Source organism: Triticum aestivum, chromosome 4B, assembly GCF_018294505.1.
Source record: "Triticum aestivum cultivar Chinese Spring chromosome 4B, IWGSC CS RefSeq v2.1, whole genome shotgun sequence".
NCBI classification, from domain to species: domain Eukaryota; kingdom Viridiplantae; phylum Streptophyta; class Magnoliopsida; order Poales; family Poaceae; genus Triticum; species Triticum aestivum.
Genome location: NC_057804.1, coordinates 641684505 through 641695925, shown reverse-complemented (window position 1 = coordinate 641695925; position 11421 = coordinate 641684505).

Below are 11421 nucleotides of genomic sequence, written 5' to 3'. Positions count from 1 at the left end.
GAGGGCGAGGGCGGCGGCTTGATGTGTGAGGGCGACGGTGAAGGATCTGGTGGGGCATCGCCGGGAGTGAGGGAGGAGATGGGGGCGGGCGGGGTCGGCACCGGGAGTGAGGGAGGAGATGGGGGCGGGCGACGCCGGGATCGGGGAAGAGATGGGGGCGGGTGGCGCCGGGAGCCAGGGAGGAGGTTGGGGGTTGGAGGCATCGATCGTAGGGTTTTTTGGCACGGTTTTTTTTCGCGGGTGGGTTGCGACTTAACTGAGGTGGGAGGATGACAAAAAAACCGAAGGTGGGAGGATGACGAAAAAAACCCAGCGAAAATAAACCGCGCAGACTATTCACCAACTGCTCCATTAGGAGTAGAGACTCCTAATGTCTGAGTTGGTGAATAGTCTCCACGGTTTATTTTCGTCTCACCTTTCGCTGGTTTATTTTCGTTTCTCCTCCCACCTCCCAGTTCCGGTCCACGAAAAAAGAACACAACCAACCAACGATGCCTCCAGGTAGCCCTCCCCCTCCATCGAACGAGAGATTACCCCACTAATCTCCCCGATTTTTTTTAACCTCGCAGGCATCCCCCACCGGTTTTTTAGCGAACCAGCCTCCCCAACCGATTTTTCTAAACAACACTTTCCTTCTATCGGTGGATACCACAAATCAGCCAACGATCAAAATCAAAACTCTCGGTTCAAAAAAATAAATCAAAACTCTCCATATATACACACTAGACGACCAAAGATCTAAATTATCCATATATACACCACCACTTTCCTTGTGTAGCTTGCACGGATATCAATGATACAATCCTACGCATGGATGTCTGATTCTTTCCCTGGCAATCAATCAAACTTTCCAAAAATTTCTCCTGAGCGGGGCGGCGAGCCGTGGTTCTCCGTGTCTATCGTTCAAAAATTTCCCATCAGAGGGGCAGTGAGCCGTGGTTCTCCGTGTCCCCTGAGCGGGGCACGAACGCATCTTTTGCACCTGAGGAGGCACAGGTCAGCCGTTTTCATTTGAATCGCCGCAAATGTTCATCGGATCATTGCCCTGTTCATCGAATAGTTTGTTAGTGAACTTCCATGTTTAAGTGTTGGTCTGTGGTAAGGTTTACCTGAAGGTTTCTTATACTACTTTCATCAATTTGGTCAATCAGGTTCACGAACGCTTCAACCAATTTGGTCAATCAGAAGTTGAGGCCTTGCACGAACTTGAGGTTCATCTTTGATAGCACGAGCTTCAAATAATCAGAACTTGAGGTCTTGCAAAAACTTGAGGTTCATCTTTGACTACACGAACGCTTCAGGTAATTAGTGTTGGTCTGTGACACGAACGCTTCTTCCCTGCAACTACACGAACGAGGTGTTTTCAGCTCGCTCCTACACAACTTCAGGCCTTGCACGTCCCGTTGGGGCGCCCAGGCGGTGCAATCGTTAATCAGTTTCCTTTTCGTTGAACATCTTGTAGCAACGTAAATTGGATAGTTGTCAGACATAATTTAACTTTGCCCGTGGACACCTTCTAGGAAATCAATATATATGCACTGTTGCACAAAGGGTGTGAGAAAACGAGTCGTTGGTTGACTGTTGCACAAAGGGTGTGAGAAAATGAGTTGTTGGTTATATGACAAAGCAATCATAAAAAAATTATTACAATTTTATGCCTGCATCAAGAGTATACCAAGCAACTGATATCAATGCAAATGAGATTACAATTTTAGATGGTTTGCCTTAACAGCCGATGACCAACTACATTCTTCCTTGAGTGATTTTTACAATGCAGCTGGTAATTTTCAGAGCATAGTCCAAGGCACTTCTGGACATCTATGAGGTACCTGCAATTACTGTAGTTGGTCGAAATGCCCGATCGGTTACAATAGAATGCTATCTAGGTCACATACCTGAACCAGGCTTTATTCCTAGGTCACATACAGCAGTTCAGTCATACATGAGAAGATGTCCAATATGTTAAAATAGCATCACTGGGGTGTGTTTGCGCATCATTGAACGTTGCCATGTAGGGGCGAAACATAATGTTCAGCCATAATAGTCATAATGCACATGTAATTAGAATCAGACTTTATTTCTAATCAGTGAGGTTGTTTCAATAACAAACTTTTATGCATGACATCAAAATAACAAGCATAATAATTTGCCAGGGAACGGAAGTAGGATTTGTCTTTGCAACATTGTTGTCTGATCTATTCTTCTCATTGTCTGGGCACCGACAGACCATGACACTTCAAGATATGGACGCGCCAAATCTGCGCCGACCTCCTCTACGTGATATCTCTAATGTGTATCATCATTCTCATATGTCTCCAGTGCCAGGTAATTCCCAAATATCACGAATGCTTTATCGCATTGGTTCATATGGTTTAACTGGTTTTGCACTAAAATTTACTACAAAAGTAGTGAGCTCGGAAAACTTAACCCCGTTTGGATCCCGATGGGAACAGGTAAAACTTGCTAAACAACTATGAGCGCACAAGAGAACTGAGCAAATGGATGCGAGAAATGACCAAAGTCTACATCTTCATGATATCACAGATATTGATGAACTCTCCAAAGGGAGTCCAGGTATAACTCAGTAACAACAGTTAAATGGCTTTTTAACAAACAATTTATTATCCACAATGGCTGATGATACGATCGGGATTTCTACTTATTTGAACAGGGTTTGTTCAACAAGGGAATGGCCCACATAGATCTACTGGCCTATTCATACGTGAAGCAACAATCCCTTCTACCACCAACATGACACCCTTAAATGATGCCAGCATTTGTACCCTGAGCAATCTGACAGATTCTTCGGACGGTAAATCGATGCATGGTCAGTGAGGGAGTCCTGGATTAGGGGGTGTCCGGATGGCCGGACTATGACCTTTGGCCGGACACCTGGACTATGAAGATACAAGATTGAAGACTTCGTCCCGTGTCCGGATGGGACTTTCCTTGGCATGGAAGGCAAGCTTGGCAATACGGATATGTAGATCTTCTCCCATTGTAACCGACTCTGTGTAACCCTAGGCCTCTCCGGTGTCTATATAAACCGGAGGGTTTTAGTCCGTAGGACGAACAACAATCATACCATAGGCTATCTTCTAGGGTTTAGCCTCTCTGATCTCGTGGTAGATCTACTCTTGTACTACCCATATCATCAATATTAATCAAGCAGGAGTAGGGTTTTACCTCCATCGAGAGGGCCTGAACCTGGATAAAAACATCGTGCCCCTTGTCTCCTGTTACCATCCGCCTAGACGCACAGTTCGGGACCCCCTACCCGAGATCCGCCGGTTTTGACACCGACATTGGTGCTTTCATTGAGAGTTCCTCTGTGTCGTCGTCTTTAGGTCCGATGGCTCCTTCGATCATCAACAACGATGCGGTCCAGGGTGAGACTTTTCTCCCCGGACAGATCTTCGTATTCGGCGGCTTTGCACTGCGGGCCAATTCACTTGGCCATCTGGAGCAGATCGAAAGCTACGCCCCTGGCCATCAGGTCACATTTGGAAGTTTAAACTACACGGCCAACGTCCGCGGAGACTTGATCTTCGACGGGTTCGAGCCACAGCCAAGCGTGCCGCACTGTCACGATGGGCATGATCTAACTCTCCCGCTGAACAGTGCCCTGGAGGCCGCACCAGTGTCCGCTCCGACCCTTAGCTCGGGGCCGACTGCGCCAAGCGAGGACGGGTGGCTGGACACCACCTCGGGGGCTGCAATCTCTACGGCGATCGAGCCGAACACCATACATGTCCTTTGCGAAGCTCGTGACTCCAAGGTTCCGGACTCCGAACCTTCCGCGCCCCTGCCAATCGAATCTGATTGCGCGCCGATAATGGAGTTCGCCGCCGCGGACATCTTTCAGCACTCTCTTTTCGGCGACATTCTGAATTCAGTAAAGTCTCTCTCTTTATCAGGAGAGCCCTGGCCGAACTATGGTCAGCAAGGTTGGGATGCGGACGACGAAGAAATTCAAAGCCCACCCACCACCCACTTTGTAGCCACTGTCGATGATTTAACCGACATGCTCAACTTCGACTCCAAAGACATCGACGGTATGGACGACGATGTAGGAGACGAACAGGAACCAACGCCTACAGGGCACTGGAAGGCCACCTCGTCGTATGGCATATACATGGTGGACACCCCAAAAGAAGGGAACGGCGATGAAACAACGGAGGATGACCCCTCCAAGAAACAGCCTAAGCGCCGGCGTCAGCGGCGCCGCTCTAAATCCCGCCACAGCAAAAACGGCGATTCCGGCATGGGAGATAATAACACCCCGGACAGTGCCGAAGACAATCCCCTCCAGCAGGATTCAGCACAGGAGGATGGAGAAGCCAGCCCTCATGAGAGAGCGGCAGACAGAGAGGTAGAGGACGATAATTACATGCCTCCCTCCAAAGACGAGGCAAGCCTCGACGACGACGAATTTGCCTTGCCCGAGGATCCCGTCGAACAAGAGCGTTTCAAGCGCAGGCTTATTGCCATGGCGAGCAGCCTCAAGAAAAAACAGCAACAGCTTAGAGCTGACCAAGACCTGCTAGCCGACAGATGGACTGATGTCCTTGCGGCCGAAGAGTACGAACTCAAACGCCCCTCCAAGAGTTACCCAAAACACAGGCTGCTACCCCGATTAGAGGAGGAAGCACACAGACCTACATCACCAGCGCATGATGCGGCCGACCGGCCACCTCGTGGCCGCGACAGAGAGGCCTCTCGGCCCTCTACTCAAGCCGCACCCTGGCGTCGCTCAAAGAATACCAAGGCACGGGGAAATGCGCCAGACCTGTGAGATATATTGGAAGACAGGGCAAGGCAAACAAGATCGATCTATGGATTGCGTGGGCGCCCCACGACACGTGATGATAATCGTCATGCCGGATATGGTAAATTCGGCCGGGCCGAACATAGTAGACAAAGCTCGCTCGAGCTACGTCGTGATATAGCCCAATACAGAGGCGCCGCACACCCACTATGCTTCACAGATGAAGTAATGGATCATCAAATCCCCGAGGGTTTCAAACCCGTGTCATACGATGGCACAACGGATCCGGCGGTATGGATCAAGGATTATCTCCTTCATATCCACATGGCCAGCGGCGATGATCTACACGCCATCAAATACCTCCCACTCAAGCTTAAAGGACCAGCTCGGCATTGGCTTAACAGCCTGCCAGCAGAATCAATTGGTTGTTGGGAGGACCTGGAAGCCGCATTCCTCGACAACTTCCAAGGCACCTATGTGCGACCACCAGACGTCGATGACCTAAGCCACATAATTCAGCAGCCAGAGGAATCAGCCAGACAATTCTGGACATGGTTCCTAACCAAGAAAAATCAAATAGTCGACTGCCCGGACGCAGAGGCCCTTGCAGCCTTCAAGCATAACATCCACGACGAGTGGCTTGCCCGGCACCTAGGACAGGAAAAGCCGAAATCCATGGCAGCCCTCACAACACTCATGACCCGCTTTTGCGCGGGAGAAGACAGCTGGCTAGCTCGTAGTAATAACATGACCAAGAGCCCTGGTAATTCGGATACCAAGGACAACATTGGCAGGTCGCGTCGCAACAAGGAAAAGCGCCGCATTAACGGCGACAATGCTGAGGATACGACAGTTAATGCCGGATTCAGAGGCTCTAAACCCGGTCAGCGGAAAAATCCATTCAAAAGAAATACTCCGGGCCTGTCCAATTTGGACCGAATACTCGATCGCTCGTGCCAGATACACGGCACCCCCGAAAAACCAGCCAACCACACCAACAAGGATTGTTGGGTGTTCAAGCAGGCAGGCAAGTTAAACGCCGAAAACAATGACAAGGGGCTGCATAACAATGACAAGGAGGAGCCCCGGCCGCCGAACAATAGGGGACAGAAGGGTTTCCCCCCACACGTGCGGACGGTGAACATGATATACGCAACCCACATACCAAAAGGGAGCGGAAGCGTACACTCAGGGACGTATATGCGTTGGAGCCAGTCGCCCCAAAGTTCAACCCATGGTCTTCCTGCCCGATCACTTTTGACCGAAGGGACCACCCCACTAGCATCCGCCATGGCGAATTCGCCGCATTGGTTCTAGACCCAATCATTGACGGATTTCACCTCACTAGAGTCCTTATGGACGGCGGCAGCAGCCTGAACCTGCTTTATCAGGATACAGTGCAAAAAATGGGCATAGATCCCTCAAGGATTAAACCCACAAAGACGACCTTTATAGGCGTCATACCAGGTGTAGAGGCCAACTGTACAGGCTCAGTTACACTTGAAGTGGTCTTCGGATCCCCGGATAATTTCCGAAGGGAGGAGTTAATCTTCGACATAGTCCCGTTCCGCAGTGGCTATCACGCACTGCTCGGACGAACCGCATTTGCAAAGTTCAATGCGGTGCCGCACTACGCATACCTCAAGCTCAAGATGCCGGGCCCTCAAGGAGTCATTACGGTCAATGGAAACACCGAACGCTCTCTCCGAACAGAGGAGCATACGGCGGCCCTCGCGGCGGAAGTACAAAGCAGCCTCTCAAGGCAATTCTCCAGTCCGACCATTAAACGTCCGGACACCGTCAAGTGCGCCCGGAGTAACCTACAACAAGACCGCCTGGCACGTTCCGAGCACGCGTAGCAATGCGGCCCCAATCCCAGCCCTCGCAAAATTGCGAAACCAGACTACATGTACATAATTATGCTCTGAAAATACCATGGGCATAGGGGGAGGGGCACGACCACGACATGCCCAAAACGCGGCTCAACCGCACCAGGGGCTCCCGATTTTGTCATTCTTTTTTCTTACTTTCAGGACTCCACTTTACGGAAGGCCTGTCCGGCAGTACAATCGCGGAACACATGATGCAACGGCCAGGGAGGCAGAAAGCTACGTCGAGTGTCCAGGTGGTCTCTATAACGAGCAGTATACTTGTTTCACATATCATCCCGCAGCTCGCCCCTGGAGGGGGGACATGTTAAATAGTCCCACCTCTTGCTTACCGCACTATTTGCATCGTTCTGCTTTTACCGCAGAATTTTTGAATAAACAATGCATAGCTTTTCTCTATTATTGCATTACCCTTTTTTTATAAAAATATGTTCAGTTATGACATAATGAAACCGTACACTTTGGTAAGGCCAATGCACCAGGGGCTTGCGTACCCTAGAATATGGTGTGAGAAGTCCAAACACTCTCATGAGTGCGGCACCCCGAACTTATAGCATTATATGCATCGGCTCCGAATCATGTCTTGGGTCAATAGTTGGGTTTGCCCGGCTCCCGTGTTTTGGTGCCTTACGTTCCATTATATCGTCTAAGGTAGCACTGGGAGAACCACTGCGGTTGTGCCCCGGTTGAGCCGGGCTAAGCACCTCAGTGGAGAAAGCTAAAACTGGCCGTCATGATAGGGCGAGAGCTGGTCGCTGTTCGAGAGGTTTTCGAGTCCCTAAAGACTTATGCCGCTTAGAGCGAGGAGTCGGCTTTGTCCGGCCTAGGCGTGGATAGTGCCCCAAACTCGGTCTTCCGAATACTAGGGGCTTCGCTAAAATTTAAAATTATAGAATTCTATGGCTAAGTGAGAGTGTTCAAGCATTATAGTCCGATTGCCTTGTTCGTTGTGTTGAGCGCCTCCCTCTAAGGACCCAATAATGGGAAAAAGAGCGCTCAAGTTTATCCCGAACACCCCAGCACTCGCGGCATGGGGGCAGAAGCCGACGACTCGCCATCTCTCAATTTTGATAAACGGCCGCACATAAGGTAATATTTTAAATTCAAAAGCGTTGCTTAGCGCATATGAAACAAGTTTTCAGCGTACAGGATTACAAATGCGAGTTTACTCAAAAATTACATCTTTGGAGCACTCATCCGCTATACGGCGGGCACCCTTCAGGACGCCCTCATAATACATCTCGGGCTTGCGATGCTCCTTGCCCGGCGGTGGTCCGTCCGTCACAAGCTTCTCAGCGTCCATCTTGCCCCAATGCACCTTAGCACGGGCAAGGGCCCTACGGGCACCTTTGATGCATACGGAGCGCTAGATGACTTCAAGCCTTGGAGAGGCATCCACCAGCCGCCTTACCAGCCCGAAGTAGCTCCCAGGCATGGCTTCCCCAGGCCACAGCCGGATTGCGAGACCCTTCATGGCCTGTTCGGCCACCTTATGGAGCTCGACCAGCTGCTTCAGCTGGTCGCTCAAGGGCACCGGGTTTCCGGCCTCAGCATACTAAGACCAGAACACCTTCTCCGTTGAGCTTCCCTCTTTGGCTCGGTAGAATGCGGCAGCGTCAGACACACTCCGGGAAGATCTGCGAATGCTCCTGGAGAGCTCCGGACTCGGGTAAGTAACAAGTAATTCACTTTCGCGTGCTTGCTTTGCATAAAGAATGCCTTACCCGCCGCTATCTTCTTCATCGCCTTCCTGGAGGGCTTTTTGGGCTTTGGCTTTGGCAGATTTGGCGCTCTCAAGCGCCGAGGCGAGCTCGGACTCTCGAGTCTTCGAGTCACGCTCCAAACTCTCGTGTTTTTCCACGAGAGCCTGGAGCTCTTGCTGCACTACCGCCACCCGCGCCTCCTGCTTCTCTCGCTCGGTACGCTCCATGGCCGCATTGTTTTCGGCTTTGGACAGCATTTCCTTCAGGGTTGCCACCTCGTTTGTGGCCCCTGCATACCCACGTTGATCCTGTCATTTTTTGCAACCACATCTTTTTTTTATACATACTTACATAAGGTATTACTTACCTTCCTTGTCCTCGAGCTGCTTCATGGCAAGGCCGAGCTCGTCCTCGGACCGCTCGAGGCTCTGCTGCAATGCATTAACCTCCACAGTCAGTGCGGAAGAGGTCAGCAGCACAGCCTGCATTCCCATATTGACATACTTACGTTAGACTCCTGCGTATATCTTTTTGAACCTCAGTTCAGCTTTTCTTTCCAAACACCAAACTGAGCATCAGGGGCTACTGTCTATGCGGTAATATTTTTACATATCTTAAATACATACCTCAAAGCCTGTTAGAAGGCTGGCACAGGCTTCGGTCAGCCCGCTCTTGGCAGACTGAACCTTCTGGATCACCGCACTCATAATAGTGCGGTGCTCCTCGTCGATGGAGGCACCGTTAAGCACCTCTAGCAGATTAGCCGGTGCCTCCGGTTGGACGGAGGTCACCGGCATCGTAGGCTTGCCCTTCTTAGTAGGGGGCCGCCTGCCGGATGCCGGAACCATTGAAGGTTCCGGTGCGGTGTCCTGCCTAGGGCCGGACTTAGAGCCCTTTGGGGTGTTATCCCCTTTTCGCCTGGAGTCCGGGAGGTCGCCTTGCGGCGCGTCCAGGACCACCTCCTCCTAGCTTGGCCCCTTTTGGGACGCCACCTCGGCATCATCCGCAGCGCGAGGAGAGGAGGCGGTCGGAAGTGAAGTGCTATTCACATCCGACGAACCCAGGGAACCGCTCGACAAAGCGTCGAGCCCGGCCTTGGGCGGACTGCATGATTATATTCGGCGTCAGAAGGTACTATGCAATAAAGAAACGCCATGAGTTATTCTGGTACCCGGATATTTAAGATTTCGCCAGGGGCTTGGCCCTGGGTGGCCACTCTTCTTCGCCGTCGTCGGCGTTGGTGGAGTAGTCCGGAGGGAGGGTCCTTCCCTTCTTGGACCCTCCGGCCCCCAAGTTGGGGCGGCCTTCCTTTTCTTCTCTTCCCCCGCTGGGGGAGAGACCTCTCTTTCCTCCTCGTCGTCTTCACGGTAGGAGTCCGCCTCGGAGTCATCGGACAATGAGTCTGACACCACCTGGCGCCGGGAACTCTTTCGAGTTCCTGTGGCCTGCTTCTTGGCCTTCTTCTCCGGCACCACGTAAGGTGCCGGGACGAGCAGCCCCGTCAAGTGGGCGTCTGCTGGATCTTCGGGCAAAGGAGCCGGGCAGTCGATCTGTCCGGTCTTCTTCTGCCATTCTCGTCAAAGGAACGGGAGCTTAGATCCCGCATAGAGTTAAACTATGAAAAACAAGTATCCCGTAAAGGGTAAAATAAGCTTACTACGCTGGCTTGTTGTTTCACGCGGAATCCGCGATCCTCGGTGATGGGAGGGGGAACCTCGGCGCCCTTGAATAACACCTTCCAGGAATCCTCGTGCATTGTGTCAAAGAGCCTGGTCAGAGTTTGGTGCTGGGCCGGGTTGAACTCCCATAAGTTAAAGGCCCGTCGTTGACATGGGAGGATCTGGCGGATGAGCATGACCTGGACTACATTGACGAGTTTAACCTCTTTGTTCACCTGGTCTTGGACGCAGGATTGGAGTCCGGTTCGCTCTTACGAATTACCCCACGACAGACCCGTCTCTTTCCAGGAGGTGAGTCTTGTAGGGAAGCCAGATCGGAATTTTAGGGTCACGCGGCTCGGTGATGTAGAACCACCCCGATTGTCACCCCTTTATGGTCTCCACGAAGGAGCCCTCGAGCCATGTAACATTGGGCATCTTGCCCACCATGGCGCCTCCGCACTCCGCTTGTTGGCCGCCCACTACCTTCGGCTTGACATTGAAGGTCTTCAGCCATAAGCCAAAGTGGGGCTTGATGCAGAGGAAAGCCTCGCACACGACGATAAACGTCGAGATGTTGAGGATGAAGTTCGGGGCAAGATCGTCGAAATCCAGGCCGTAGTAGAACATGAGCCCCCGGACAAATGGGTGAAGTGGAAAACCTAGTCCGCGGAGGAAGTGGGTGAGGAACACCACCCTCTCATGGGGCCTGGGGGTGGGGATGAGCTGTGTCAGGACCCCGATTCCAAGTCACATCGACCTAGCCGGTAACACCTCATATCACTTTGCGGCCTCACGCATGGTATTCCCACGGGTGTCGCCTTACCATGGCCCGGGACCGTTTGCGCCTTTTGGCTCACATATATGATAGTGTTGCTAGCATCCACATGACAGAGAACCCGGGCCGACATGGCTAGTCGTGAACCCAAAGCGGCACTAACCCATGGGGACAGGCATACATGAATCACATCGAGCATGTCGGTCATGAACGTATGAATCCGGGATGTAGCACCGGGCTAACAGGACTCTGGTAACCCGGGCTGTAGCAGGCTAGGCAGGACTTCGGATGTCATCGCGTGACATTTCCCCGAAGGGTCAGAGACATGAACGAAGTAAAACACATGCCGGCCAGTCAAGTGTCCAGAGCAGTAGTGTTGGGCTAGCAGGACTCCGGTGAACCGGGTTGTAGCGGACTACTATCGCTCAGGAAGCACTAGACTACATTTCCCCATAAGAGAGGCTGCCAAGGATAAACAACTAGATTGCCGGATCCCACACATACCAAGCATTTCAAACATACACACAATATGCTCGATATGTGTAAATACAACATGGCATCACAACATAACTCTACGACTCAAGTATTTATTCATTAGGCTCCGAGGAGCGAGTTATTACAAACA